The 20,580-nt window shown below is 40.4% G+C and overlaps 1 long non-coding RNA gene across 2 annotated transcripts; it reads left to right on the forward strand.

The window, feature by feature from the left end:
• Window positions 1-28: 28 nt before the first annotated feature.
• LOC106019975 (uncharacterized) lies at window positions 29-20,345 on the forward strand. Of its 2 annotated transcripts, XR_011805899.1 has the most exons (7): window positions 29-6,359; window positions 7,717-7,928; window positions 8,713-8,796; window positions 15,066-15,148; window positions 16,958-17,215; window positions 18,526-18,583; window positions 19,471-20,345. It is a non-coding gene; the product is annotated as an uncharacterized lncRNA (long non-coding RNA). The 2 variants fall into 2 exon arrangements; XR_005261745.2 differs by having other exon boundaries at window positions 31-7,928.
• Window positions 20,346-20,580: the final 235 nt, after the last annotated feature.

Consider the following 20,580-nt stretch of genomic DNA (forward strand, 5'->3'; position numbering starts at 1 on the left):
GGCTCCAGTAATTCCCCAGCATGGGCGGCTTGAAACTGCTCGGGCTGAATAGCATTTGCTGTTCCGTCCCCGCGGCCGCCTCCCGCCGGCCCCGCGCGGCGCTGCCGCTCCTCCGCCCGCGAGTTGTGCTGACACAGGGCTGGCTGCAACCGCGCGCCGCGCGCCCCGCGCGCTCCTCCCGCCGGCGGGAAACACCCAACGGACACAACGGTCCCAACCGTCCAACACCCCCCCCCCCACACACACACACCTCCCCAAAACACCCCGCAGCTCCCCTCAGAGCTGGGAGCACAGAGTTGGGCTTCGAAGGGCTGAGGGGAGGGCAGCATGTGGCTGGCCACTTTGTCTTTTCTTTGTTATTATTCTTTAATACATATATATGCATTTGCGTGTGCGCTTTTAATTCTTTATCTTAATATTTCCTTTTGAAGGTGTGAGGGGTGTCGTGTGGAGGCACCGCGGGGCTGTGGGCAGGGGGATGCCCCCACACCTTTTGACGCCCCCATCGCCGCGCTGGGTGCCCGTGGCGTACCTCAGCTGGGGCCAAGGCTGCCTCACGCCTCACGTTGCTGCTCCAGGATCCTCGGGGCTGGGAGGCTCCTGGGGGTGGCTTTCTCCTGGCTCCCTGCCCTCTGAGGGCCTCTTGGCAGGAGGGTTAACTCTTTGTAGGGCTGAAAATGCACGTTTCGTGCGCACAGCCCTGTAAATCAGCAGCGTGTTTAGCAGAGCTGTGCCGTGGCCATACATGTACATAAGGGTCATGGCTCAGGGCAGGAAGGACAGCAGGCAGTACCATAGCACTTGAGACTACCAGCATGTTTCTTTTTTTTGCCCCCTCATTCACTTCATGTTTTATGCCTTACAGCACCAGAAAGCACACAGGGATACCTGCACCGCTGTCCTCATCTCCGCCGAGAAGCCCTAAGAGATGGAAAGCTTTGGCCAGCAAAGTGCTGATCATTAGTGCGGCGTGTGCTCAGGAGGTGCTCGAAGGACACGTGCACCTTTCACCGAGTGAGCAGCCCCAGTTGCCAGTTGGGCAGGGCATGGTCCCGACAGGGCGGAATTACAGTAGGCTGTGTCGTAACCCTGCTGGTCTCCCTGCCCCAAAACATGCTGAGTCTTTTCAGCCTACACTGAGAATCTGTCTTGTGGCATCTGGTAAGGATGCGGCAGTGGTTCAGTCCTCCCCAGCATCCCTCACATGGGGAGAGGAGCTGGGAGGAGACGATGAATATTGAAATGAACACGCCTGTGGGTGTTTGTGCGTCGGGAAGAAGAAGGTGTGAGGAGGAGAGTCATCAGGGCTGTCTGAGGGCGAGCAGTTCGTGAGGGACAGAGCAAGATGAGCAGCTTTACTTGCCGTGCTGTAGGCAACAGACCCTTCACCCTGATCAACTTTTTGAATTAAATAGTGTTCATGTATTATATCTCATATACTCACAGTACAAAAGTCCTGAACACATACATTAAAGATCGACTGAAGGATGTTTGTCTTAAGCTAGTGAAGAATATTTCTGTCATTCAGTAGAGTGGGATTACTTGTCCATGACTCCGCAGTTTTACAGAAAGCTTCTGTACTTGGAGCTGATCAAAGGGATACATCTCAAGTGCCTCTAAACTTAATTTGATTAGAACTGATGAATGCCTGTGTGTTTTTTTTTTTTTTTCCCTAAATTATAATTTTACAAATAAAAGATTAGTGATGTTTTTTGGAATGTCTGGAGCTGCCTGAACAGAAATCAATGGATGCTGTCACTGCTCTTTACAAAAATGTTATTGTTCTCTCATAAAGTTTCTGGAAAATACCGTGTTAGTGCCTAAGATTATTATCCTGACCTATTTTTTTTTTTTTTTTTCTATTTTTTTTGTCTCTCTGGTTAGCTGATTCTGTTCTGGAGAATAGGAGCCGGAGCTCCTGTAATAGCTTGTCCAGTGTACACTTCTGGCTCTGCCAGCTTTGGGGGGCAGATGAGACCGCAGTGACAGTGTCTCAGCACAAGCTTCTAGATACACAGCCACATAATTTTCACCAGTCGTTATTTGTAACCATAATAAGCTGTACCAGCAATGAAAACTGTGCCTAATTTTTAAAAGCTTCTAAACCTGCTGACTGACACAGGAAAATAACAAATGAGGGTATGTCTGTACGCATTGAAATATGCACAGCTTAATACTTTCTGTGATACTTTTACCTCGTTACTTGCATTTTTCTCCAATGTTAATTTACAGTCTTAAAATGGAAGGTACTAGCATATGTGAAAACTTGTGAGTACTGTTTTGCATTTGGATCCAGCTACTTGTAAGTTAAATAATGAATTAATTTGCAAAAGTCAGTATCAGATGCCCTAGTCAGCGTAGGGCCAAAAACTGGGACATCTGATTACAGGAGGTATGTGGGGCCAGGTGCAGAGGATGTTGAAGACATGTTGTTTGTTAATTGAATATTTTCTTGGAACCTTGTATCATCTATTAAAGTCACGTGTTAATTGCAGGTTGTAATTACACAAATTTTATTCAAAACAAGTTTTATTTCAAAAAGGTTTGCTTGCTTTTAGAGCAAGTTTTAAATCATCATCATATGGATACAAACCCCGTGTTCTCAGAGCTGATAGGAAATGAATTTGGCTTTAGGATCGTAAAAAGTACTTTCCCGTTGGACCTACATATCCACATGAATCGTGAGCTAAGGGGTCATTCGGAAGGGTCCTTCAGACGTGTTTGATTTTACGTTACTCTACTGGAACTTCTTGTCTGTAACGCGAGACCTTGTAAGCTCCTCAGGCATTTGGCAAGGCCGATGTGTTCATTCCTTTTGACTGCAGCTGGAACCAGTGGTGCTCTCAGTGCGTGAGGTGGTTGGCACCTTGATGGATTGGGCCCTGGGCTCTCCTAAGCCTGTTGCCTCAATTCTTTGCAGTAGGTCTGCCATTAAGAAATCTGTGGATAATATAATGCTTTAGCATTGCGATAAATAACGACTTCTGTGTGTTTGACTTTTTAAGTCTTCACAGAGAGGCACAAATTATTCAATCAGACTGTTTATCAAAGCTGTTTCTGAATGAGGTCTCCAAACACACATTCATCATTGTGGGAAATTTCCTTCTGAGATTTTTAAGGGGTTCCTTCTCTAATGTTTGTCTACAGAAGCATTTTTGTAATGGGAAATGAATGACCAAACAATTTCATGGTTTCATATGTGCTTATATACTATATGATGTTAGCGATTGTTAAGATGGTCCATTCAATCATTTACATTTGCTGAGGCATGTTAGAGGCTGTCGTTAAAATTTCTTTTAAAATAACAAAACTAACTGCACCCACACTCCACCATTTTGTTTGCAGGATGCACAAATTTGAGTGCAAAATCTGCTCTTCATTCACATGAGTAGGCATAAGTTTTGCCTGCACGGAGGGCTCAAAAACAGCAACCATTCTAATTATATTGTCATTAGTCACATAGATCCCGTGAAAAAGATTTGTAAATTTAGTCCAACATGGGGTAAACAGGATAAAAAAAGTATGAGGAATGAAAGGTAACCTCAGTGCAATAGTTTGTCTTCTGTACTCTTAGTTTGTTTACTCCACTTGCAGTCCTAACCTCACTTTGACAAGCTGTGTTTATAAAATATTTCCATTTATAACAGTCTTAGCAGCAAGAACTTTTAAGTTCCAATTGAGAGAGAATTCACACAACGCTGACCAGAATACAGTGATTTTAAGTTTCTTGCTCCTGTCAATAGTTGACATTTAAGTGCACACCTTTCATTTTTCATTTGCCTGGTATTTCTTTTAAAAACATTGTTGAAATAATCTCCAGAATAATAATATATTTTGTTATTCATTATTTATTGCTCTCATACAGTACATTTTCAACTCTTCTTAGAGCAAATACTGTAGTTATTATATCCTGCAGGTTTATTTATTTATTTATTTATTTATTTATTATATTTAATAATAAGGCAGGTGTAGAGAATAATTTGCTTGGGACTAAAGACAAAAAGTATGGTGCCACATTGTTCTGCACAAAAGAAATGTGATGGGGCGGTACATATACCTAAGATAAACAGAAAAATACACTATATTCGTAGTCCACAGGTAGCTGGTATACCGATCTTATACACAGATGAAATGGAAGTATCTGGAACAAAGCAGTTCATTTTCTTTAAATTTAGAATCCAAATGCTGTATATTCAGTGAAGGCTGAATCTAAAATCCTTACTTGAAGCTGCAGCTGAAGAAAAACATCAGAATTGACTGCATTGTAAAACTTTGGCTGATGTTTTTAAAAGAGTCCTCAAAGCAGTAGATGTAACTTACTTTCCTTGTGTGTTACCTGGTGGTAAGCAGGTAGTGTCCAAAAACTTCTGAAATCAGTTATAGGATTATTCTGAATCTAATCTGAGCTAAACAAAAACAAAAAAAAAAAAACAAAAACACGCACACACACACAAAAAAAACAACAGACAAACAAACAAAAAAACCTTTTATTTTGACTACCTTGTAACTTGTAAGTACATCTTGCGTGTATTTTTAATCAAAGCACAATACTTACCATTAATGAAGAGTGTAATGCAATATCTGGGCAGAATAGTCAGGAGCAAAGTCTATAATAAACATAAGGAATCTTTGCAGGGCCTACAGCTGCTTCCAATGAAGTTGGTAATAAAATTCCCAGAGATCTCACAGTTGCAGGAATAATTTTCTGAAAATATTTTAGTGACACAAATAAAAAAAAAAAAAATTGAAGAGGAAAAGAATAAACAACTGAAGAAAATAAAAACACGTTCTATCACCTATGCAGATGAAATTCATTTTTCTAAAGTTTTCCTGCTAACTTTTTGTTCTTTTTCACTGCTGCTGATAACCATCTCTGTGATGCTTTGTGTAAAAGTAATTTTATGTTAGCGTTGATGGCAGTTTTAACCCACAAATACCTTGCCTGAAGTTGGAGTCTGCGGCTGTTTAAAAAATATATATCATGTTTTTACATGCTTAGCAGTAGTGCTAATACAAGTGTGATATGCAGAGGGTGTGCTCATTTTATGTTTAGCTAAAATGTGTGTAATGCTTGGATAACAAGTTGGCAATGAATTAAATTGTAACAGATACTCAAAGTATACTTTTTTGGGTGAAAAAGCTGCATTGTGTTGTCCATGTGTTGGAGGAATTTCTCAGCCTAGAAAGAACAAATGCTGGAGAAAAATAAAATTATATATATGTATATACAACCTACAGCTATTATCTTAGGAAGTTCCTTAGATTTGGGCAGCAGTTTATTGACTGGTGTAGCAGTTAACAATTTTCTAGTCATGCATCATGGCAGAGTGTTTACATTACCCCTCTGGACAAAATTTTAAATCTTTCCTTCTTACATCAGAACTTACGAAATGTTTCTGCTTACTGTGTGTTAGGAAATGATGTAAACAACACACCAGTTAACATGTGGCTTGCTTCATGAATTTATACAAGTGGCTCTGTGAAGGGTGAATACGGTCAGAAAATGAACTCAGTAAAAAACTGGAATCCGTGTTTCTGAACTACAGAGGAAAGGATGCTGATGGTGGCTGTGCAATCTTCTATCTGAGGATACCTAAAGTAGACCTTTTTGCTCACACTTTCATTAATTACTGTTGTCTGGTCAGAGGCTCTCAACTGCACATGGGACGATGCATAAAAGTCACAAAGACGCAGCCTGTCCCATTCTTTCCTCGTGTGCTTTACCTGCTTGCGTTTTGTTAACAGTTATATTAGAGTTTATTTTTGTTTGCAACAAACCTAACAAAAACCAGAAAGGAGGTGCATCCTGGAGCTGTCAAGATGCAGCTTCTGCCAAGTCAGTCTTCTGACGGTTTAAAACATTTCAATAAGCAACATTTGTCTGAATATTTTAGTCTGGATCCTGTCTTGTCTACTGTTGAGTGAGGGTGACGCTTTGGGGATGCTTGGTTGCTCTGATCAGCCATCAGGGGGCAAATCTTGATCTGTGCCCCGTCATTTCAAACCCTACCGCACCTCTGTGCTCAGATGCACTCCATGCTTGAGAACTGATGGATCGGTCCTGAGAGTGTCTCCACTGCCAAAAGAAAAGGTTGCAGTCGACATACGGCTGCTCGGGAGAAGGAGAACGTGTTGGTGGTGCGATGTGGGTTACCTCTGCGCTGACTTCGGATGGTGCCAGATGGGGAAAAGTTTGGCGTGGTGCAACATGGATAAGGACAGCACAGCCAAGATGTTAGCCTTCTGCGGTTGTCGTGGTCTGTGTCAGTATCACCACACGCTAACTGGTAGCGAAATAGCAACCGGCCTTCAGCTGAGGAGGAGCAAACGTACCTCTCCCTTGGAGCAGTTTGGAAAAGGTTATTTCAGAGCAGTGCGAAATGACTGTTTTCATTTACCTGTGCCTGCTAAAGCAACACTGCGATGCTCTCAGACTGTGTATTAAGTAGGTCCCCGAATTAAAATCGTCTCCACCGATAATGAGGAAGATTAAATCTGTCACCTAAGGGCTGAGTTTGATAACACAAGGATGCGGTGTTCAGCTAGCCAGCAAATGTAGTATGATGTTTTTGTGACAAATATGTACCAACAATTTACAGTGTTGACACAACTGTTTACAAAAGTCTCATGAGAGCTAACCTGTTTGCCTGAGCTTCGCAAGTGTTCATCCTTGGCTGCACCCCCAACCTAACTGTAATTTACTGTTCTGTGGTACTAAAACAATTTATCCTGGTTATTTTGTGTACCATTAGGTAGACGTGGCAAAGATGTAGAAGGAAACCTGTCTCCGGAGGATATTAATGTACATCAGCTTAGCTTGCAGGTGCACTTCTGCTGGGAGTAGCTAGAGGAGTAAAGGAATTTTTTTATAAACAGAATCGAACTGATTGACCCACTTGGTACTAGGACCAAGGTTGATTACATGGTTAAGGTAGTATTGCTGACTAACATGCTAGTTTTTTTCAGCTATTGCATGTTACCGCTAATTTGTGTGGACTGTGTTGTGTGCCCTTCGTGTTTTTGGGTTCTGGGGAGGGAAATGGTTACTGCTACTGTGACAGCAACATGTCTAGATACTAGTATTTTTGGCTGCTGAGGATAAATGGCTGTAACATCATCAGACTTGCATAGACCTATGCAAGTATTCTAAAAATGTACGTGTTGTAAGGCGGGTGGGAATAGTGTGAGCAATGAAAGACTATACAGCCAGGGTTCAACAAGCGGATTACTCAGCTGTACAGTGTAGGCTGTCGTCCCTTTAAAACAAATTAGCTGAGTGGGGTGCACTAATCACAGACTCCTTTCTGAGGGTTGAAGAGGAAGAAGTGAAACTAAAGCAGAGCTGGTGCTGCTGTTTTTTAAAATAGGGCGTGTGAGGAATTTGGAGAAAGAATGAAAGAATGTTTGGACAACTTTTATTTGAGAAAGAAGAAAGAAAGAATAAATCAGTTCTCTTATTTATCTATCTTTCTAAAAGGGAATAGTTATAAGTGCTGTTCTTCTTCCTAGAAAGACAAATCCTCTTGCTGAATATTAAGAAGTTATTTCTTGTACTTTGAGGAGGACTGAAATAAATGAGGGACCTGGGATCACGCACGCTCAGCTAGCTCTGACTTATGTTGTGTCTTTGTGAAGGAGTGACGATTGTACCAGAAGAGCATTTCCTGATTTTAGATGTCCCCCTATGAAAGTGTTTATGCATTTTTATGGTTACAGGGCACATTTCTTTGAAATCCACAAGGATGTACTCAGCAATTTAGATAGGCTGGGGATGACAAAACAGCTCCCAAAGTGACAGTGGGATTGCTCCTTCCAGATCTGGGGTTCAAGTTACCTGCCTGCTTATGTCCTACCACCGCTGTTCTCCTGGTCTCATCACGTAGCTCTGGTGCTTGAAGGACCAAGGAGCTGCTGCAATTCAATCAAAGGTCAATTCTCTCTCTAATTTACCTAATACCTTTGTGTTTGTAGAGAATGTTTCAAACCAGTCCCTTCCTTTGATTACTCAATCCTTTATCTGTGAGAATTGCCTGCTGTGCGCCCAGCATCAACGTTTGCCTGTATACATCTCTTCAAGTCTGTCTGCTCTGAACTTTGTATTCTGCTGTATTCTGTCCCTTCTGTATTTCCCCGTGTGTCCCAGCCCAGGCCTAACAGACTTGGTTCGTGTGTTCTGGTAATCCTGGAGTGAGTGTTAAGCTGTTTATTCCATCAGTGTTTATTAACTAAAAGTTTATTGCGAGTGGTATTGATAGTTACTTTCTGTTACTCAGACACAATTCATGCTAATGGGTGTTCAGTTGATAATAACTCTGTGAGCCTCCTGGCTGAAATTTTCCAGGCCAGTTGTCCACGTCCAAATTAGACTTGTAAGCATGGTCACATATTGAAGTTACATGATCATGCAGCATTTTTCACAGCACTCTTCCCTCATAAATGGCCAGGGGGGACCTGCTTCCATGAATCATGGCTTGTAAGGAGGTTGAATGTTTTCTGTAGGACCTCTAACTTATTTGGTCTAGAACTTGGAACGTATTTGGTGAGTCGGGATATTGCTGACACAGAAAGGATGTTTTAATTATTAATACAGTTGAATGCTGCTCTGGAAGATTGGATTATGTCCCTGTTGCAGGATTCATGTGTGACAAGAAGTAAGTCATTTAACCAAATTTACCACAGGTGCTCATTAACTATGTCCTCCTCTTTTTCTAGGTTCTTGACCGGAGACTCTGATTTGTGGAATTTCTGAGTCCTCATGGTTGCAAAGAAAATCAGCAGGGACTGTCCATGGCGCATGTAAGTTCTCTGAAGGCATGAAGTTCTCCTAGGCATACCAAATTATCAGGTATCTCCGATTTCCCTCTGTGCACTGCAGTTCTCTTCTATAAAGCAGTGTAGAGTCATAAGGGGTTCTGCCCCATCTCACAGAGGAACAATGGAGATTCATCTGATGAAACTCCAGGCTTTCTTAATGAGATGCCCTAAAAAGCAATTAGTATTTCAGTCTTCCAAACACGGTTTACATTAAGTACAGTAAATAAGGCCTGCAACAACATAATAGAGAATGAGAAAAAGCGTAAAAAATGTATTGTTGCTTATTAAAGGAACACCACCCATTCTGCCTGACTTTTGAGTACTTGACTTTGCAATTGTAATAATATTATTTTAACATATACTTTTGTGTACAATACGTAAAAATGTGGATAGTATTCCTAATTTAAATGTTGCTTTTTAGAGGGCCGCTTTACTAGTGGGAGAGTCCTGGATAAATCCCCCTTTTATAATACCAAAGAAATAATAAACATAAAAGTTCATAAAGAAATAACTCTGTAAATATTTTTAATCCCTCAGCAGTCTTTCTAAAATACTAAAGGACACTTCTACTTAATGAGGCCAACATAACAAAAATCAAAGCAAAGATTCCAGAGAAAAGCTCAGCCAAAATAAAACACAGAAGAATTCTCAGCATGTTTTCACAACAGTGTAATTCAGGATATTATTTTATGTATTTTACCAAACTCTCATGTATAAGCATATCTGGAGATGAGAAAGGATGCAAAGTTTTAGGGAGAGTTGTTTTATTACACAAAGGCTTAAGAGGCCAGAGAGGTGATAATGCTTAAAAACAAGTTTATATTAAAAAAAAAAAACAAAACAAAACAACAAATTCTTACCTTATCTAGAGAGTAGTTTTTGCAACCTTATATATTAATGCAAGACAGCACAAATGTAAAGAAATGGATAATACAAACGTTATGAGGCTGGTTTTGCTTCATATCACAGGTTTTGGTAAGACATGCGTTGATTTTGTTTTTGTTTGAAAATGGAAGCTTTTTTTAGGAATTATGGTTTAATTGCATAATGTGTAAGTGTACAGTAAAACTGAGCTCTGTGACAGAAGTCTTAAAATGCCCAGCTGTTCTGGTGGTGGTTCAGAAGTGTAATCCACACCCATTGTTCTGAGTGCTGACACTGTTGACAACCATTTCATATAACCAAAATAACCCACAGGCTGGAAGGGGCCTCAGGACTTCTCTAGTTCTACCTACTCCCCAAAGCAGGATGAGCTGTGAAATCAGACCAGGTTGCTCAGGGCTTTTCTCAGTTGGGTCTGGAAAGCCTTCAAGGCTGGAGACTGCAAAGCCTCTCCAGGCAACCCTGCCTGTCCTCATGATGAAAAAGTGTTTTCCTGGTATCTAGCCAGACCCTCTCTTGTTTCAGCCTATGCCCACAGTATTTTTAAAACACATGTTTTAATTGGATTGCAAATATTTTTTCTTATTCCCTGCTGAAAGCATTTTAAAGAGATACAGAAGTTCAGCTGCAGCTGAAACTGATTGGGATAAAAAATTATTTTAGTATGGAACAGTAATTTTGCATGACCAGAATGCTCCCAATTCCAAACAAAATTGTAACAATGAAATACAAAATTCACTGGATGATAAAATGTGTTTATTAGCTTCATAAATATAAATGATGAACAGTGCAGGTATTCCCCAATGAGAGTGAAATTCAACAAAGCAATATGAAACTAAATAAAAAGTGAAACAAGCTCAGATTTGTACAAACTTGTCCTCCACACACCTTCAAGAAATATTATATACTGCTGCGATCAAAAGGCTCTTCTGCAGTTTCCATATGATACCATCATTTTATGACTGGCATTTATTGCTATAGCTCATGGATACAAACTTTGAAGAATATTAACAATATCCCATCTAATGACCCCGTGTTTTTTTATATTCTCTGTCTCAGCATGTCTACTTAATGAGAAGCTTTTTTCTTTCTAACAAGCTTTTCTCCCAGTACCATTCAAAAGGTTTGTAGCATTTTAGTTCACAGTCACAGAAGATATACCTGGTACTTAAGTGCTGAGCAAATAAATCAAAAAACGATGACAGTCTGACTAGGAAGGAGGCATGCCTCATACTACCAAATTTTCCCTGCTCATCCATCCCATTAGCCAGCAGGTCAGGGCTAGTGTAAAGCACATGTAGGATATATTAAAAAAAAAAAAAGTTCCCTTTGTGGAGGGAATGCTTTTTCCAATATGCATTTCTCTGAGTAAAATCTGGCTGAGTCAGAACATTCCAGTGTTTCAGGTGATTTCTTTGTAAGGCTGCAGGACAAATGATGTCTAAAACAAGTGGTAGGGTTTGACCACCTGTAACCAGCAGCTGCTAGATACTCTCAACTCATCTTAAAAAGACTACATACAAATAGTACAGCACAAAGGGATATATGCTAAGAAGATGGGTACACGTTTCAGAGGTGAGACCAGGTGCCAATGCAGTCACGGAGGTTATGTTAAGCATTGCACTGCAACCACATGCCCTGGAATGAATTATTGAGCTTCTTAAATGGTCATGCTAATGTTTTTGCTTATGAGCTCTTACCTGTAAAGGTATGGCCTCATAATTACTGTAATTACAAGGCTTATGAGTCTCATCACTCAAATCAACTTGCTCCCTCAAGACATACTCAAAATTGCTATCTGTCTAATTCCCACACACTAAAAAAGGTAGTTTTGGAGTAACGTTTCCACACTGAAAAAACAACCCAAAGTCAGAGAAAAGAAATACACAGCTGTGTCATTCAGCTGCACATACAGTCATCACTTTCCTTCCTAAACCTCTGCCATGTCTTTCCCACCATCTGCAGGTGACATACTGAACCCCCATACCTTAAGCAACCAACGTGCAGCCTTCTTCACCAGAACACGTACATTGATTGTACAATTAGTTTTGATGATGAGTGCAGTTGGTGCAGATTGCATGTGTGACATACTGAACACTACTGTGTTTACTTAATATCAGACAATAGATGGTGAGGAAGAAATACTTTTCTGTAATACCACTCTTGACACTTCTAATAGCACCAACTACAATAATGAAAGCTGTACATAGGACTGCACTGGCAAGTATACTCAGGATTAGGGCTGTGAATACTTCTTGTTTTATTTTTCCTTTAAAATTGTGGTCCAGCTCTAGTTAAGCATCATGAAGAGCTAAGTAGTTCCCCTGGCTATCATGACAGAATTTATTTAGAATGCAAAAGAAATCTACCCTACAGGGAATAGCTTTATGCTTAATTTCGAAAGTTCAGATTCGCCTTATGGCTAAATAAGTGTATGTGTGAAATCTGAAATTTGTGGAGATGGTGGCTGCTTAGCCCCAAAATACATAAAAAAAAAATGAAAGAAAAGCATGAGAAAATTTTAAAAAGAAACATTTAGGAATGTGTCTTTTGTCACAGTCTCAAAGAATTATAAAAATGTTTTTTGAAAAAATACTGGGTAAACTTTCTGTCTAATTTCAGTTACAAGAGATATCTTAATTCTGTTTTAAGGGCCTAATTACTGCCTCATTGAAACTAATGTGGAGGGGCATCCAATGAAGAGAGAGAATGCTATAAATAGAAATCCCAAACGGAGGGTTGCTACTGGAGTGCTCATGATACTGTATAATCCAAACAAGCCGATAAATTAAAGAAAGTTCAATAAATGAAATGTAGGGTAATATAACTTCCACTCTCTTAGTGTTATATCTCATTTATGTCTGACTTTACATCATTTGTAGTACAGTTATAGTTAAATCTGATTTGTGGCAACCCGAGCTTTATAAATGTCATCCCTTTAGCCTTTTCTGGATTGAGTTGTAGATACTACATTTCATGAAGTACTAAATATTCTCTGAAAAAAAAACACATTAGTTGCAGAAGTAACATTGGCTTCTTAGGAGCAGCCTAGGGACTTGATGGCAACACGGGTTAGTTCAGACCTTTGGTCTCCAATAAATAGAAATACAGTAAACCTTTGGGTACTTTCTGATTATATAATTCTTCAAAAGTCCTGCAATTATAATAAACTCATACTGTCTCCAGTAGCCCTTTATCTGATGATGTAACCAATAATAATAAAACAACAGGGACCTAAATCAGGACTTACCTTGTTAATATCGTATTCACTAGGCCTGTGAATATAGTTACAGGATTGAGTCCTTAGAATGCTATTTTACAACTTCCTATGAGATAGCAATACTCACCCCCCCACCCCCCCCCCCAGAAAAAAAAAGAAAAAAAGAAAAAAAGAAAAGAAAATGAACAGTGCTTGCTAAGAAAATCCTCTCTAAGCTCAATTAAGAGTTCTGCTATTTTACTTATTTAATAGCAAGTCTCAAAATCCTTCAGTTCCAGTGGTCTGATTATCTCATCATCCTGTCTTCGATTCCCTTTTCCTCCAAACAATAATGTACATTTTCATAATAATTACACTTTGATTTTCTATACACCCATGTTTTCACTTGAGTATCTGAAAGGGCCTTAAGTACTGTTGAGTTAATCTTCAAAACACCTGTTACATTATCATCCTCATCCTCATTCTACAAATAGATGAAAATGACAGCAAGAAGTAACCTGCCAAAGGTAATAGAGTTAGTGGCAGAGATGAAAGCAGATGTGAGCTGAAAGCAGATGACACCACCCTCATCATTAGCCCCCAGTAATCCTGTAGTTGATAAAATAAAATACAGCAGCTGTTTCTAAACTGCTGGATACCTATGAAGAGCTGTCATCTCCCAGGGTGCTAACCACCGTTTTTAGCTGCTTCTGTGTCTAAACACTTTCCCTAAAAAAAAAAAAAAAAAAAAAGGAAGACATTTACTAGACAGACAACGTTTGTGAATGCTATTGAAAACATAAATTAAAACGTTTTTGTGTAACAAAATGCATTCATCAATAAAGCAATATTGCTTGACCAGGAGCAGGTATAAAGGCAGCAAAAGTTACAAAGTTTTGGGATAAAGGGGATCAAACAAAGTGACCTGAATTTGAATAAGCCTTCCCAATGATAGACAAAAGAAACAGGGCTGGGAAGACACAGTGCTCCAGTTCGCTTGTACTGGGTGGGTCTCATTTGAATTTGTGCTTGGGGGTACATTCCAGCATTGTTACATACGAAATTACTACTCCTCTGGCCTCTAAATTACAAGTCAGATACAATATGTATACATTGTACATTAGGGATCAACAACTTAAATTTACATCTTATTTTGGCTTTGCTTCTTGAATTTGGCTGTTTTCACGAAAATTCCTAGGAACAGAAATCTGTCTCTTACACATGATTTAGTTTGTATCGTACCCAGTTCAATCAGTTACCATGGACAATATGTGCCAGATGTGGCCCATTTTGTTACGGAGATATATGCAAGCTAAATGCTTGCAAGACATATTTTGGCTTATATATCAGCTAGAAAACCCTACGAACCCAAGTCAGCTCTGTGCAGATCCAGCCTCAGTGTCTCAGTGTTGTCTTCCAGCTACCTGGACACTGGGCTGCAGTTGCTTTCGTGGTTCTGTGTGAACCTATCTGGCTGATGCTGAAATGAACCTAAAAAATCTGTGTGGAGTGGATGTGGTTCCTGCACTTGGCTGTCTTTGCACTGTGCTTCTCAGTGCTATGGGAAAACTCAGTAGCTCTGAAATGTGTCCTTCACCTGCAGTGTTTTGGAGCACCATGGAAAGATGTCTAAGGACTTCTGCAGAAGTCATTTTTGTCTCCAGATCTGGGCCTGTGCTGACTACCCTTGGACTCGGTTATTTCCAAGCAGGATCACTTTGATGCTGTCAACTGTGTGCCACAGTACCTGCATCATTCTGTTTTTCCATTAGTCAGGTGTTGCAGCCCCCCATTACATGTATTCTAGGAAATGGAGAGTAATTGTCAGACAACATTAATTCTGGCATACCTTCATCAACTTCTGCAGAGGTGCAGCAGAGGCGAATTTGGCCCATGGATTTCATCGTTATATTAAGAAGCTGCCAGTGCCATGTGCAGATGAGGGGAGCTGACACTGATGAGTTAGTGAAGCTGAAGTGTGCTATTTCACAGTGTTATTAAATAAATCATTCCGATTTCAGTGACGGTCTGCTCCTCATCCTCTTGAGCTCCTGACTTTGACTCTTACTGTATTATTTACCTTGTAAAAATGCTGCATGTGACTCTTAAGTATGATGGCTGAAGTTCAGGACTGGAAGTGGTTTGGTTAACCTCTACACCTTCCCTGCAGGAAATATTCCAGCAAAGCGTAACTGTGTTATAGGTAAATACAACTTCAGTGAAAGAAGAGGAGTTGCAGCCTCCTGTGCCAGGGTGAGTTTGCTGAACTGGGTCAATGCACTTGAGAATCACAGATAAAAAGTAAAAAATTACAAGGGGTATATTAGGGTGAAAAAGAGAACTGAGCTCTCGTGGTAATTTATTTTGAATTCTACTGACAAGAGGTTTACGGGATTGGATCCCCTACAGATCTTCTTTTCTTTTGCACTTATTTCTTCAGTGGCAATCAGCAGCAGTTTCAGGTTCAGGAAAGTATCCCAGTATTGTTCAACTTATCGTTGTACTTGATACTCTCAATGCTTTCATGTTTTATAAGGTAAATTCTATCTGAATAAATGTCCAATTTTTCTGGAAAAAAAACAACAAAACCAACAAACTACATGCTGGAGTTGATAATATCTCTGTAATTTAACATCTGATTTGAATTCTGGAGATCTGGTAAATTTCTGGAGTATAATTCAAATAACTGAAAAAAGCCTTTGACTGCCCAAATAAGGGTAAACAAAAGCATCAGTGTCATATATTAGGTAGTGTTAGTACAGAGAATTTTGTGAAATCCAGTATACAGACGATATTTAGCACAGGCTAACTGGTTCATTTTAAAGACAAGGAATAAGGGTGATTTTTATGTTACCCAGTTTAGCACATTTTAAAGTGAGAGTTCTTGTCTACAGCCAACTTTTGTATTGTTTCCACATTGTTTAACATCTTGCTGTAATATTTTCCTTCAGACAAGCTTTCTTCTGACTGTGCAGTTGTCAGAACAGAGGATATAGGCAAGTTTCCTCAGATCTGCACAGACACAGAGCATAACTAACGGTTCCATAGAGAAACACAGAATATCCTGAGTTGGAAGGGACCCACATGGATCATTCAGCCTAACTCCTGGCTCCATACAGGACCACCCAAAAATCAGACCCTACGTCTGATAGCGTTGTCCAAACACTCCTTGAACTCTAGCAGCTCGGTGCTGTGCCCACTGCCCTGGGCAGCCTGTCCCAGTGCCCAACCCCCTCTGGGTGCAGACCCTTTCCCTAACCCCCAGCCTGACCCTCCCCTGTCCCAGCTCCATGCCGTCCCCTCGGGTCCTGTCGCTGTCCCCAGAGAGCAGAGCTCAGCGCCTGCCCCTCCGCTCCCCTCGTGAGGGAGCTGCAGGCCGCCATCAGGCCTCCCCTCAGCCTGCTCTGCTCTGGGCTCAGCAAACCCAGGGACCTCAGCTGCTCCTCATGTGTCTTGTCCTCTAGACCCTTCATCATCTTAACAGTCTTCCTTTGGACATTCTCTAATAGTTTTATGTCCTTCTCATACTGTAGCATCCAAAACCACCTCACTGTGGGCATGCTGAAGGATTCCTATATCCTTTCCAGGAGTATTCTTACTTTCCCTTCTGGGAATTCCCAGCGATGAGGCCATACTTCCTTAGGGGCCATTTTCCCACTCAGGATCTCTGAGATAGAGGATGGTCTCGAAAGGGAGTCTTGGGAGCAGACTGGGGGCAACCCAAATTAAACGATGTTTAACCAGGAACAACCTGCTAGGCGAGGTGTTCCAGCTCATACTCTGTTCTGCTCAGGCTTGTCCCAGCCAAGGCTTAGCTAGGACCCACGCGAAGACAAAGCCAAAAGCACTCTGAAAAGGCAGAAGAACAGCAAGAGATAATATAGTGCCTGATATCCATACCGTGCTGCTTTGACGTTTGTTCTTTCTGTTCTTTCTGAATTTTCTCATTAATAGTTCAATGTCAGTTGAACAGTCAATTGCTCACTGCTCACTTCATCATTTTATCAGTATGGCCTCTGATATTTCCAGTCCTGACAGGTGATACCTATCTGTATTTTTCAGGAAACCAGAATTTTGTCAGTTCAAACTGATAAAGAAACGAAACTCTGCAGATGACTGACTTCTCCAACACGTTAAACTCTCCGTTTATTGATACGCTGATCTTCCACTGGGCTTCTGAAAATCTCATTTGCCTATTCTGACGAGAACACCATCACTGGCTGAACTGAATTTTTTGCCTTGCATTCTGAAACATTCAGCACGTGTAGAATTTTGGGAGTAAAGCCTGGAAACAGGACTGATGGCAATAAAAGGCAACATGTAAGAACCAACATTATTTTCAACTTATGGTACATGCTGTAATGATATGAAACATGTAATTTTAAAAAGGACTGTGACACTCTTATGCTGAGGGTACTCACTTTCTAGATTTACTGTAAATGGGAGAACGAGATACACCAGGAATGTGATGTTAAAAGCCATAACCTTATGTTGATGAAGATGACAAAGTATTGGGCTCTTCTCCAGCGTTTTACATCAAATCAGATAAACAGACTCTTTTTTTTTTTTTTTTTTTCCTATTTCATTGGCTGGCACTTTCAAATGAGAATGGCCAGATACACCATTCAGAGCAGTAAACAAGTGAATGGTCCAGCTGTTTAGAAAATAAGAACAATAGACAGCGTTTGAGAATCAATACCAAGTGAGAAATAGAGGTGGATTCAGCAGCCGCGAAAGGGAACTGGAGCTGAAATTAAAAACTTAGGGGGCAGCCTAGGTGGTCAGCCCAAGAGCCCGTGCAGCTGAGTAGCCCAGTGGCTGACTAGCAGCAGGAGAGGCCACTTCAGGAAAACAGGCGAGTCTAACCACCACCTCTGGGCCACTCCTCAGCATCCACAATTGTATTAGGGATGCTAGAGAGCAAAAAAACGTTAAAAAAGCCTTAACCTCAGGGTGAAGAGGTCTAAAGGAGAGCTGCGTGGCCACTGCATATATCCAGAGTGGATCTCAGTGAGTTCTAGCTCTACAGGTGTTTATGCAAGAGCTGTGCACATCCGAGCTGTACAGATGCTGTACGGGAATTTGAAACCTCGTGCAACAGAGGCTTTCAGCATTGGCATAGGGAAGGCCAACATACTTGACCCTCTTCTTGAACCAATATCACAGATGCGAGATGAGGCATCAGGAACTATAGACAAGGGACAGACCAGGCTGCAGACAATTATCATTACATCTGGCTGCGTTTTCATGTATTCATTTCACTGTTGCACCGTAACTTTAAGTTCCGTGTTTCAGCTCACTTTGTTTCTGCACGCATTTAGCTTACATTTCAAAAGATGGCTTTGAACTGTTAACGGGAGCGTAATCAGCACATGATATGCACTTGGATTGACATCTGAGCTATGAACATTTTTTTTCCAAGTAAACCCTTTTTTCTTACAGAAATATCTCCAATCTACTATTCATAATCTCGCACTGGTGTTAACAGGTTTGTTTTCTGAATGCACAAATCAGTTTGGTTTTAGTATTGTAGGTCTACATCCATAGCCCCACAAACATTTTTAGGGTACAGAAGTCCATGGTCACACCACCAGCTTTTAGCTAACTGACCTCATAACTTATTTTCGCAGCGCCAGTGTGTCTTCAGTTAACCAAACGCATGCTCCAGTCCTACTGTTCCACTGCTAGGTATGTAACTCATTTTTTCTCTTGGGACCTATGCAGTTAGAGAAGGATTTCATGATCTTTAATAAGAGAAATTAGTTGTTACTAAAATAATAGAGAGCAGTAATACTCCATGGGCAACAACATTACTGGGAAGGACCTAATTTTGTCTATGAGCTCAAGCATTAGGCTTCATTACTTTGGTGTCACAGAACTTGATGATGTATTTTCCACATTGATGTTCAAAACTCTGTCCTTATCATCCATCAAGCCTCTGTTGAACTACAGTGCATCACTCTTGGCTGGCATAACTCTTTGAGCACTAACCAGGGACATCTGCAGTCCCTTAGTACCTCCAGAACTATCTGGGACCTTGCTCAGCTATAAAAGCATTATTTGACAGACATTGGTTTCCCCCTTTGGGACCATAAGGGGAAAAAGTAGGTTTTGCAAAGCAAAATGAAAACCAAGAAAAAATCTAGTTCCTGGAAAGGCACATCTGATGATCCCTATAAATCCTGAAATCAAACCTATAGATCATCAAATACGTCCCCAGTGTGCAGGACCCTGTGTGCATGCAGTGCTGTGACATGAATAACTCGCTGAGATACAACATAAACTTGAATTCAGAGTTTTCAAAAGGCATTTTCTCTCATTATGCTGTTGACTGTAGGCTAAAAGCTCAGATGGGGTCCCAAGCTAGGAAGGGGGTTTGATACGGATTGGAGTACTGCCCTGAAGGGATTATTTCATTCAGAGTAAATTAGAACAACGTCAAGGGAAAGTTTGTCTCCTAGACAGCCTGGAATGAGGAAAGGTGGCCTCGTGCCTCCTCTGTTTTCTTTCACTTAGCTGCACTGTCAGTACAGGTAACGCTAATGTCCTGATTCATTGTGCAATTTGTGTCACAGGCAGGATTTGGAGTACGTTTCAGTGGATACCTCTGCAGCATCTGTTAAGAATGCAGCGTTTACTGATACAAACCTCGCTGGATGAGGGTGCACATCTGCAGCCAGGAATTTGCCATGACAGACAAGATGGTCACTTGATGTCCTTTCCAGTAGGATGGTTCTTTACATTAATCAGATTGGTCAGAAAGGTGCCAAAAAATATGTTTGTAAATATGACTGGGTGTTATACTTGTGTTATGACTTTCTAGTTGATCAACTTAGAAGAAGCAATTCCTATGCATTTTGGTGGAATTTAATTCTTGCTGCTGTTAATCTACTCAAAATTATCTGAGTTATAATTATAGGAATTAATTTGCAATTTTGACCAATGATCACTAACTTTATATGATGTCCACTACCACCTTTATAGTTTGTTGCCTTGCTCCTAAATGGACAATTTATACATATATTTTCCTCTGCAAAATGACAGTGGATGGTACAAAATTTATTTATTTATTCATTCATTCATTCCTATTTTGGATAGCATCTATTCTTGAAGAAATTAAAAAAAAAAAAAAGTAAAAACTGTCATTCTTTGTTCTTCATTCATGAAGAAATTCTCTCCTAATTCAAATTCAGTCAGTCTCGTTAAATAACAGAGTTCTTAACTTTTGCAGTAAATCTTGTTGTTAGGCCCAGAGTCTCTCCTCCATATGAGGTAGACGATAATTGGTCTGCTCTTGCCTGTCATTTTCTATCCAGAAAGCTTTCTTCCTGACCTTCATATTTATCCATGGAAAATATTTTCAACACAGCATTGTATGTTACATTACAAAATTTTAGGTTCACAGTATATTGTAGGAATCAAGAATAAAATGTTCCTTCCACAGCATCAATATCTGTCAGTGTTGACTCAGTTCAGTGTTAATTATGAGATGTGGACCTGCAGAGCTATACCAGATAAACTATGTCTTTGGAATAATTTATTCTGGAGCTTTACACTCGGCTTTATTTACCCCTCACACGTAGAATGAATTCTAGTTCTTTTCTAGCTAGCAGCCTGAACAAATTTCAGATATTGTATTCAGAAATGATTTCTGATTTAGTGATTTCAGTAACAGTGTTTTCAGC

Source organism: Anas platyrhynchos, chromosome Z (genome assembly GCF_047663525.1).
Source record: "Anas platyrhynchos isolate ZD024472 breed Pekin duck chromosome Z, IASCAAS_PekinDuck_T2T, whole genome shotgun sequence".
NCBI lineage: Eukaryota > Metazoa > Chordata > Aves > Anseriformes > Anatidae > Anas > Anas platyrhynchos.